The 9,979-nt window shown below is 41.1% G+C and overlaps 1 long non-coding RNA gene across 1 annotated transcript; it reads right to left on the bottom strand.

Annotated features, from left to right (window-relative positions):
* Window positions 1-7,820: 7,820 nt before the first annotated feature.
* On the bottom strand, window positions 7,821-9,680 carry LOC123726647 (uncharacterized). The gene is made up of 2 exons (XR_006758729.2): window positions 9,352-9,680; window positions 7,821-8,783 (listed from the first exon to the last, which is right to left on the bottom strand). It is a non-coding gene; the product is annotated as an uncharacterized LOC123726647 (long non-coding RNA).
* Between the last annotated feature and the right edge of the window lie 299 nt (window positions 9,681-9,979).

Here is a 9,979-nt window from a genome sequence, read left to right as displayed (position 1 = left end):
TTGTGGATCTTAATGTTTTTCCTCATAATCCTGGACTATCGGACCACCATTTTATTACGTTTGCAATCTCAACAAATAATCTGCTCAGACCCCAACCAAGGAGCATTAAAAGTCGTGCTATAAATTCTCAGACAACACAAAGATTCCTTGATGCCCTTCCAGACTGCCTCTGCCTACCCAAGGACGTCAGAGGACAAAAATCAGTTAACCACCTAACCGAGGAACTCAATTTAACCTTGCGCAATACCCTAGATGCAGTTGCACCCCTAAAAACTAAAAACATCTGTCATAAGAAACTAGCTCCCTGGTATACAGAAAATACACGAGCTCTGAAGCAAGCTTCCAGAAAATTGGAACGGAAATGGCGCCACACCAAACTGGAAGTCTTCCGACTAGCTTGGAAAGACAGTACCGTGCAGTATCGAAGAGCCCTCACTGCTGCTCGATCATCCTATTTTTCCAATTTAATTGAGGAAAATAAGAACAATCCGAAATTTCTTTTTGATACTGTCGCAAAGCTAACTAAAAAGCAGCCTTCGCAAATGGAGGATGGCTTTCACTTCCGCAGTATTACATTTATTAACTTCTTTGAGGAAAAGATCATGATCATTAGAAAGCAAATTACAGACTCCTCTTTAAATCTGGGTATTCCTCCAAAGCTCCATTGTCCTGAGTCTACACAACTCTGCCAGGACCTAGGATCAAGGGAGATACTAAAGTGTTTTAGTACTATATCTCTTGACACAATGATGAAAATAATCATGGCCTCCAAACCCTCAAGCTGCATACTGGACCCTATTCCAACTAAACTACTGAAAGAGCTGCTTCCTGTGCTTGGCCCTCCTATGTTGAACATAATAAACGGCTCTCTATCCACCGGATGTGTACCAAGCTCACTAAAAGTGGCAGTAATAAAGCCTCTCTTGAAAAAGCCGAATCTTGACCCAGAAATTATAAAAAACTATCGGCCTATATCGAATCTTCCATTCCTCTCAAAAATTCTAGAAAAAGCTGTTGCACAGCAACTCACTGCCTTCCTGAAGACAAACAATGTATACGAAACGCTTCAGTCTGGTTTTAGACCCCATCATAGCACTGAGACTGCACTTGTGAAGGTGGTAAATTACCTTTTAATGACGTCAGACCGAGGCTCTGCATCTGTCCTCGTGCTCCTAGATCTTAGTGCCGCTTTTGATACCATCGATCACAACATTCTTTTGGAGAGATTGGAAACCCAAATTGGTCTACATGGACAAGTTCTGGCCTGGTTTAGATCTTATCTGTCGGAAAGATATCAGTTTGTCTCTGTGAATGGTTTGTCCTCTGACAAATCAATTGTAAATTTCGGTGTTCCTCAAGGTTCCGTTTTAGGACCACTATTGTTTTCACTATATATTTTACCTCTTGGGGATGTCATTCGAAAACATAATGTTAAATTTCACTGCTATGCGGAGGACACACAGCTGTACATTTCAATGAAACATGGTGAAGCCCCAAAAATGCCCTCGCTAGAAGCCTGTGTTTCAGATATAAAGAAGTGGATGGCTGCAAACTTTCTACTTTTAAACTCGGACAAAACAGAGATGCTTGTTCTAGATCCCAAGAAACAAAGAGATCTTCTGTTGAATCTGACAATTAATCTGGATGGTTGTACAGTCGTCTCAAATAAAACTGTGAAGGACCTCGGCGTTACTCTGGACCCTGATCTCTCTTTTGAAGAACATATCCTGTTAGGGCTAGGGGGCAGTATTGACACGGCTGGATAAAAAACATACCCGATTTAATCTGGTTACCACTCCTACCCAGTAACTAGAATATGCATATACTTATTACATATGGATAGAAAACACCCCAAAGTTTCTAAAACTGTTTGAATGGTGTCTGTGAGTATAACAGAACTCAAATGGCAGGTCAAAACCTGAGAGATTCCTTTACTGGAAGTGGCCTGTCTGACCATTTCTTGAACTTCTTTTCCATCTCTATCTTTTACTAAGGATCTCTGCTCTAACGTGACACTTCCCACGTCTTCCATAGGCTCTCAGAGCCCGGGAAAAAACAGAATGTCGTCATTCCAGCCCCAGGCTGAAACACATTATCGCCTTTCTCAAGTGGCCGATCAAGGGACTCTGGGCTTATGCGCATGACCCGACCGCCCCCGCCTTTGTGATTTTTTTCCTCTGTTTGCCGAAAAGGAGATTCCCTGTCGGAATATTATCGCTTTTCTACGAGAAAAATGGCGTAAAAATTGATTTTAAACAGCGGTTGACATGCTTCGAAGTACGGTAATGGAATATTTAGAATTTTATTGTCACGAATTGCACCATGCGCGCGACCCTTCTTTACCATTTCGGATAGTGTCTGGAACGCACGAACAAAACGCCACTATTCGGATATAACGATGGATTATTTTGGACCAAACCAACATTTGTTATTGAAGTAGCAGTCCTGGGAGTGCATTCTGACGAAGACAACAAAAGGTAATCAAACTTTTATAATAGTAAATATGATTATGGTGAGTGCTAAACTTGCCGGGTGTCTAAATAGCGAGCCCGTGATGCCTGGGCTATGTACTTAGAATATTGCAAAATGTGCTTTCACCAAAAAGCTATTTTAAAATCGGACATATCGAGTGCATAGAGGAGGTCTGTATCTATAATTCTTAAAATAATTGTTATGCTTTTTGTGAATGTTTATCGTGAGTAATTTAGTAAAATGTTAGCGAATTCCCCGGAAGTTTGCGGGGGGTATGCTAGTTCTGAACGTCACATGCTAATGTAAAAAGCTGGTTTTTGATATAAATATGAACTTGATTGAACAAAACATGCATGTATTGTATAACATAATGTCCTAGGGTTGTCATCTGATGAAGATCATCAAAGGTGAGTGCTGCATTTAGCTGTCTTCTGGGTTTTGGTGACATTATATGCTGGCTTGAAAAATGGGTGTCTGATTATTTCTGCCTTGGTACTCTGCTGACATAATCTAATGTTTTGCTTTCGTTGTAAAGCCTTTTTGAAATCGGACAGTGTGGTTAGATTAACGAGAGTCTTGTCTTTAAATAGCTGTAAAATAGTCATATGTTTGAGAAATTGAAGTAATAGGATTTTTAAGGTTTTGAAAATCGCGCCACAGGCTTAAAGTGGCTGTTACGTAGGTGGGACGAATTCGTCCCGCCTAGCCCAGAGAGGTTAACAAGACTGTTTCAAGGACAGCTTTTTTCCATCTACGTAACATTACAAAAATCAGAAAATTTCTGTCCAAAAATGACGCTGAAAAATGTATCCATGCTTTTGTTACTTCTAGACTGGACTACTGCAATGCTCTACTTTCCGGCTACCCGGATAAAGCACTATATAAACTTCAGTTAGTGCTAAATACGGCTGCTAGAATCCTGACTAGAACCAAAAAATGTGATCATATTACTCCAGTGCTAGCCTCCCTACACTGGATTCCTGTTAAGGCAAGGGCTGATTTCAAGGTTTTACTGCTAACCTACAAAGCATTACATGGGCTTGATCCTACCTATCTTTCCGATTTGGTCCTGCCATACATACCTACACCACAACCACACAACTTCTGACCACAATTACTAAACAACCATTACTGACCACAACCACGGACCATGACTAATGACCACAACTACTGACCAAAACCACACAACAACTGACCACAACTTCTGAACCACACATCTACTTTCCAAAACTGCTGATCACTTGACCACAGTTATTGACCACAACACATCTACTACCACAATTACTGACTACAACCACACAACTACTGACAACAACCACAAGACTACTGTCCACATTTACAGACCACAACCACACAACTACTGACCACAACTAATATCCAAAACTATTGACCACAAATAATGACCACAACATGACTACTGACCACAATTTCTGACCTCTACTGACCACAACTACTATACACTTCTACTGACAACAACCACACAACTACTGACCACAACTAATGGCCAAAACTATTGACCACAAATAATGACCACAACATGACTACTGACCACAATTTCTGACCTCTACTGACCACAACTACTATACACTGCTACTGACAACAACCACATAACTACTGACCACAAAACAACTGACCATAACGAATGACCACAACCACACAACTACTGACCAAAACTACTGACCACAACCACTGAACAACAACTACTGACCACAACTGACAACAACCACTCACCTACTTACAAAACTGCTGACCACTTCTGACAGCTTTTGAACACAACCACACAACAACTACAGACCACAACTACTGACCACAACTACTGACCACAACTACTGACCACAACCACACATCTACTTACCAAAATTGCTAATCACTGCTGACTACAGTTTGACAATAATAACCACACAACTACAAAACTACTGTCCACAACTACTGAATACAACTACTGTGTAATGTCTCTCTACGAGAGATGGGTGTAGGAGTCAGGCGCAGGAGAGAAGATAATTCCAATAACCAGAGTTTAATAAAGTCCATCAAAAAACCATACAGCCACCGGACTAAAAATACACAGTCCAACAATGACCAAAAGAACGAAATCCCAATGACATAATCTGAATGGAAAAATTATGAACAAAAACAACATTTCCCAAACATAAAACAGGGAAGCGAAAATAAACCCTCACGACACAAAACGGGTAGAAAGAAAATAAATACCCACACTAATCAACCCAAACAAGAAACAGGTGCACAACAAAACAGACACGACTAAACGAAAAGGAAAAAAGGATCAGTGGCAGCTAGTAGACCGGCGACGACAACTGCACCACACGAACAGGGAGAGGAGCCACCTTCGGTGGAAGTCGTGACATACTGACTACAACTACAACACTACTGACCACAGCTAATGAATCACACAACTACTGACCCCTACTGACAACAACTACTGACCATAACTTCTGCCAATACTACTGACCACAGCCACACAACTACTGACCAAAACTACTGAACCACACACTTACCAAAACTACAGACCACAAAACCTGACCACAGCTACTGACCACAACCATACAACTACTGACAAAGAAATGATTGAACCACACAACTACTGACCACAAGCACACAACTGCTGACCACTACTTACCACAACTTCTATCGTGGAAAATTACATAATTAGTCATGGTATCCCGTGTTTTACTGTTTAAAGAATTGTCTCTTTTTAAATGCTGGTGTTTTTTCTAACCTGATACAAACTTGACTTTGTGGGACTTAGTCATAAGAGTGGGCGTATAGCTAAAGTCCGCTTGGGTGCGGTGGGACATCCCGTGGGTTTACTATCGACAGAAAGTCACATGTATGGAAAATTGCAGAAAGTAGCACATTATAATGTTCTGCTGTTGTGAATGCAGTGAGATGTGTCTGTTACTTGAACTCTGTGAAGCATTTATTTGTGCTGCAATTTCTGAGGCTGGTAACTCTAATGAATTTATCCTCTGCAGAGGAGGTAACTCTGGGTCTTCCTTTCCTGTGGCGGTCCTCATGAGAGCCAGTTTCATCATAGCACTTGATGGTTTTTGTGAATGCACTTGAAGAAACTTTTAAAGTTCCCGAAGCCACTCTGGCATTGTCTTGGCTGTGTGCTTAGGGTTGTTGCCCTGTTGGAAGGTGAACCTTCCAATCAAATCAAATTTATTTATATAGCCCTTCGTACATCAGCTGATATCTCAAAATGCTGTACAGAAACCCAGCCTAAAACCCCAAACAGCAAGCAATGCATGTGAAAGAAGCACGGTGGCTTGGAAAAACTCCCTTCACACCAGTCTGAGGTCCTGAGGGCTCTGGAGCAGGTTTTCATCAAGGATCTCTCTGTACTTTGCTCCATTCATCTTTCCCTCAATCCTGACTAGTCTCCCAGTCCCTGCCTCTGAAAACATCCCCACAGCATGACGCTGCAACCACAATGCTTCACTGTAGGGATGGTGCCAGGTTTCCTCCAGACATGAAGCTTGGCATTCAGGCTAAAGAGTTCAATCTTGGTTTTATCAGGCCAGAGAATCTTGTTTCTCATGGCCTGAGAGACTTTAGGTGCCTTTTGGCAAACTCCAAGCATTTATGAAAACAGAGTGATATGCTGCTTTGTCAAGCCACGCTCCTGCAGTTCACGTGCTGTTTTCCTCACACAGCCACCTGGCCCATGACCCACCATTCTCCCAGCCGGCGACACTACAGCTGCTAGTCAGAGGGAAGATGAATTTTCTGCGTCAAGCCAGCAACATGCGTACTCACTATTGCCACTAATTTTCTTATACAGTGCCTTGCAAAAGAATTCATCCTCCTAGGCGTTTTTCCTATTTTGAGGCATTACAACTGGTAATTTAAACCGATTTTTATTCGGATTTCATGTAATGGACATACACAAAATAGTCCAAATTGGTGAAGTGAAATGTTTTTTAGTTTTTTTAAGAATAAAACGGAAAAGTGGTGCATGCATATGTATTCACCCCCTTTGCTATGAAGCCATTAAATAAGTTCTGGTGAAACCTTCAGAAATCACACAATTAGTAAAATAAAGTCCACCTGTGTGCAATCTAAGTGTCACATTCAGTATATATCCACCTGTTCTGAAAGGCCCCAGAGTCTGCAACACCACTAAGCAAGGGGCACCACCAAGCATGCGGCACAATGAAGACCAAGGAGCTCTCCAAACAGGTCAGGGACAAAGTTGTGGAGAAGTACAGATCAGGGTTGGGTTATAAAAAAATATCCAAAACTTTGAACATCCTACGAAGCACCATTAAATCCATTATTAAAAAATGGAAAGAATATGGCACCACATCAAACCTGCCCACCAAAACTCAAAGACCTGGCAAGGAGGGCATTAATCAGAGAGGCAACAAAGAGACCAAAGATAACCCTGAAGGAGCTGCAAAGCTCCACAGCGGAGATTGGAGTATCTACCATAGGACCACTTTAAGCCGTACATTCCACTGGGCTTTACGGAAGAGTGGCCAGAAATAAGCCATTGCTTTAAGAAAAATTAAGCTAACACATTTGGTGTTCACCAAAAGGCATGTGGGAGACTCCCCCAACATATCAGAAGATTGTACTCTGGTCAGATGAGACTAAATGTAGCTTTTTGGTCTGGCGCAAACCCAACACCGCTCATCAACCTGAGAACACCATCCCCACAGTGAAGCATGGTGGTGGCAGCATCATGTTGTGGGTATGTTTTTCATCAGCAGGGACTGGGAACTGGTCAGAATTGAAGGAATGATGGATGGCGTTATATACAGGGAAATTCTTGAGGGAAAGCTGTTTCAGTCTTCTAGACATTCGAGACTGGGACGGAGGTTCACCTTCCAGCAGGACAATGACTCTAAGCATACTGATAAAGCAACACTTGAGTGGTTTAAGGGGAAACATTTAAATGTCTTAGAATGGCCAAGTCAAAGCCCAGACCTCAATCCAATTGAGAATCTGTGGTATGACTTAAAGATTGCTGTACACCAGCGGAACCCATCCAATTTGAAGGAGCTGGAGCAATTTTGCCTTTGTTGAATGGGCAAAAATCCCAGTGGCTAGATGTGCCAAGCTAATAGAGACATACCCCAAGAGACTTGCAGCCGTAATTGCTGCAAAAGGTGGCTCTACAAAGGATTGACTTTGGGGTGGTGAATAGTTAGGCACACTCAAGTTTTTTTTTTCTTATTTCTTGTTTGTTTCACAATTAAAAAATATGTTGCTTCTTCAAAGTGGTAGGCATGTTGTATAAGTCAAATGATACAAACACCCCAAAATAAATTTTAATTCCACGTTGTAAGGCAACAAAATAGGAAAAATGCCAAGGGGTTAAATACTTTCACACGCCACTGTATTTATTGCTTTTTATTTTTCAAGGTGCATTGTATTCAATGTTAATTTGGAAAAGTTCTGTAAAATATTGTGTTTGCAAAATATCAGTGGGCAGTCCAGGTGACAACGAATCAAATCCAGTCAAACAGTTTTTGTCATGTACTTGCAGGCTTCTCACACAGTGCAATGGTGTCATAGTAATAAAATAAGCAACATTGTAAATATATAATAAAAAGACAATGAAATACAAGAAGCATGCAGTTAAAATAAAACATAAATAAAAATAAGATGGAGGGGGAAAGTCCTATAGGGATATACTAGGCTATGGACATTGTTTTCCCATGTGTATAGTGAGTGGAATAAGTAGAGTGTAGTTACATCATATTATTATATGAAAGTATACACTGAAAGTACAAAACATTATGAACACCTTCCTAATACTGAGTTGCAGCCTCAATTCATCGGGGCATGGACTCTATAAGGTGTCGAGAGCATTCCATAGGGATACTGGCCCATGCCAATGCTTCCCACTGTTGTGTCAATTTGGCTGGATGTATTATGGTTGGTGGACCATTCTTGATACACACGGGAAACAAAACTGTCCGGGAGACCAAACTGATTTAATTGTGTACAGAATATGAATAAATGGTAAGTGTGTGGTGCAGTAATCTGCCCAGGGTTCAGCTGTTGCAACATTCTTGTGGCTTGGGGGTAGAGGCTGGCTTTGAGACTGGTGGCCCGAGACTTGATGTTGACCCTCACTGCAGTGGATCCCTCTCCCATGTGAGCTGCCAACTCCCGCATTCAAAATCGGAGTGAAGGAACATTGAGATCCATTTGAATCCCACATAGTCTTAAACGACCCAGGTTGTGGTGACAGCAAGACTGTTTGACAGAATACAATGTAGCATCTGCCACACTGTCGACTTCAGGTCCTTGGCACCCATTACAGCCAGAAACCTAAGCTACAAAATGCAAGAGAAGTATTAGAAATGACACACTATGTTAACATATTTCCATCCCCCACCCCCTATATTTTATATACATTTATTGTGAAAGTCTAAAGACCGATGGCAGATATTTTTAATAAGTATTTACATTTAAGTTGTTGTTAGTTGGGCAAACAAACTTTGCATTCCAATCTGGTGCATGAACAGATGAGAACTAAAACCAAAACCAAAAAATCAAACACGTTGGTTTACATTATTTTTAAATAAAAGTTTGTCACGCCCTGACCTGAGAGAGACGGTTTATTTCTCTATTTTGTTAGGTCAGGGTGTGGGGTGGGCAGTCTGTGTTATATTTCTATGTTGTTTTTTCCTTTGATTGGCCGAGTATGGTTCCTAATCAGAGGCAGCTGTCTATCATTGTCTCTGATTTGGAATCATACTTAGGCAGCCCTTTTTCCCTCCTTCAGTGTGGGGTCTTGTTTTTGTACAGCTCAGGTAGCCTGCAGAACGTAACGTTCGGTTTTCGTTGTTTATTATTTTGATTTAGTGTTCTGAGTTACAATAAAGTAATATGAGCACTTACCACGCTGCACCTTGGTCTACTCCTTTTGACGACCGTCACAAAGTTAGCTAAGCTATCTAGCTACCGAGCTCTATTGTCTGCTGCAAATCATCCATCTGGCTGCAAGCAAGATTCAAAATCCAGGCTAGAAAATTGGTGCGCCACGTCGACTGAATGTGTGCTGCTAGTGTATTATTGTTCGGTATTTCTAAGAGTTCAGTGGTGATAAATTTAACGATTAAACTGTTATTTAGTTCCAAAAGCTTGTTGAATTTTCTTTTCTTTCCCAAACACTAGATAGCTACTGGCTACTAGCTAGTCAGTATCAAAGAGGTTTAATAACTCGATGGAGGATGGTTTCCACTAACGTTAGTTACCACAGCCACAAAGTCAAATTGGCTATATCCGGAAAATAATAGAAAAAAAACAACAATTAGCTTTTGGGTTATAATTGAAGGTTACAAGTGTTTAAGTTTAGGGTTAGGTTTAAAATCACATTTTAAGAAGAAAACATTTTGAAATAGGGGAGGTTAATGACTTTGTGGCTGTGGTAACTAGTGACGACCACGGAGGATGGTAGCTACTAAGAACTTCCTGTTGAGGCTTTTCCGCTTCTTCTGTGGGGTTTAAGATGTTCCGCCACCTACTG

This window comes from Salmo salar, chromosome 14 (genome assembly GCF_965601325.2).
Source record: "Salmo salar chromosome 14, fSalSal1, whole genome shotgun sequence".
NCBI classification, from domain to species: domain Eukaryota; kingdom Metazoa; phylum Chordata; class Actinopteri; order Salmoniformes; family Salmonidae; genus Salmo; species Salmo salar.
This window is presented reverse-complemented; position numbering and strand designations above follow the sequence as displayed.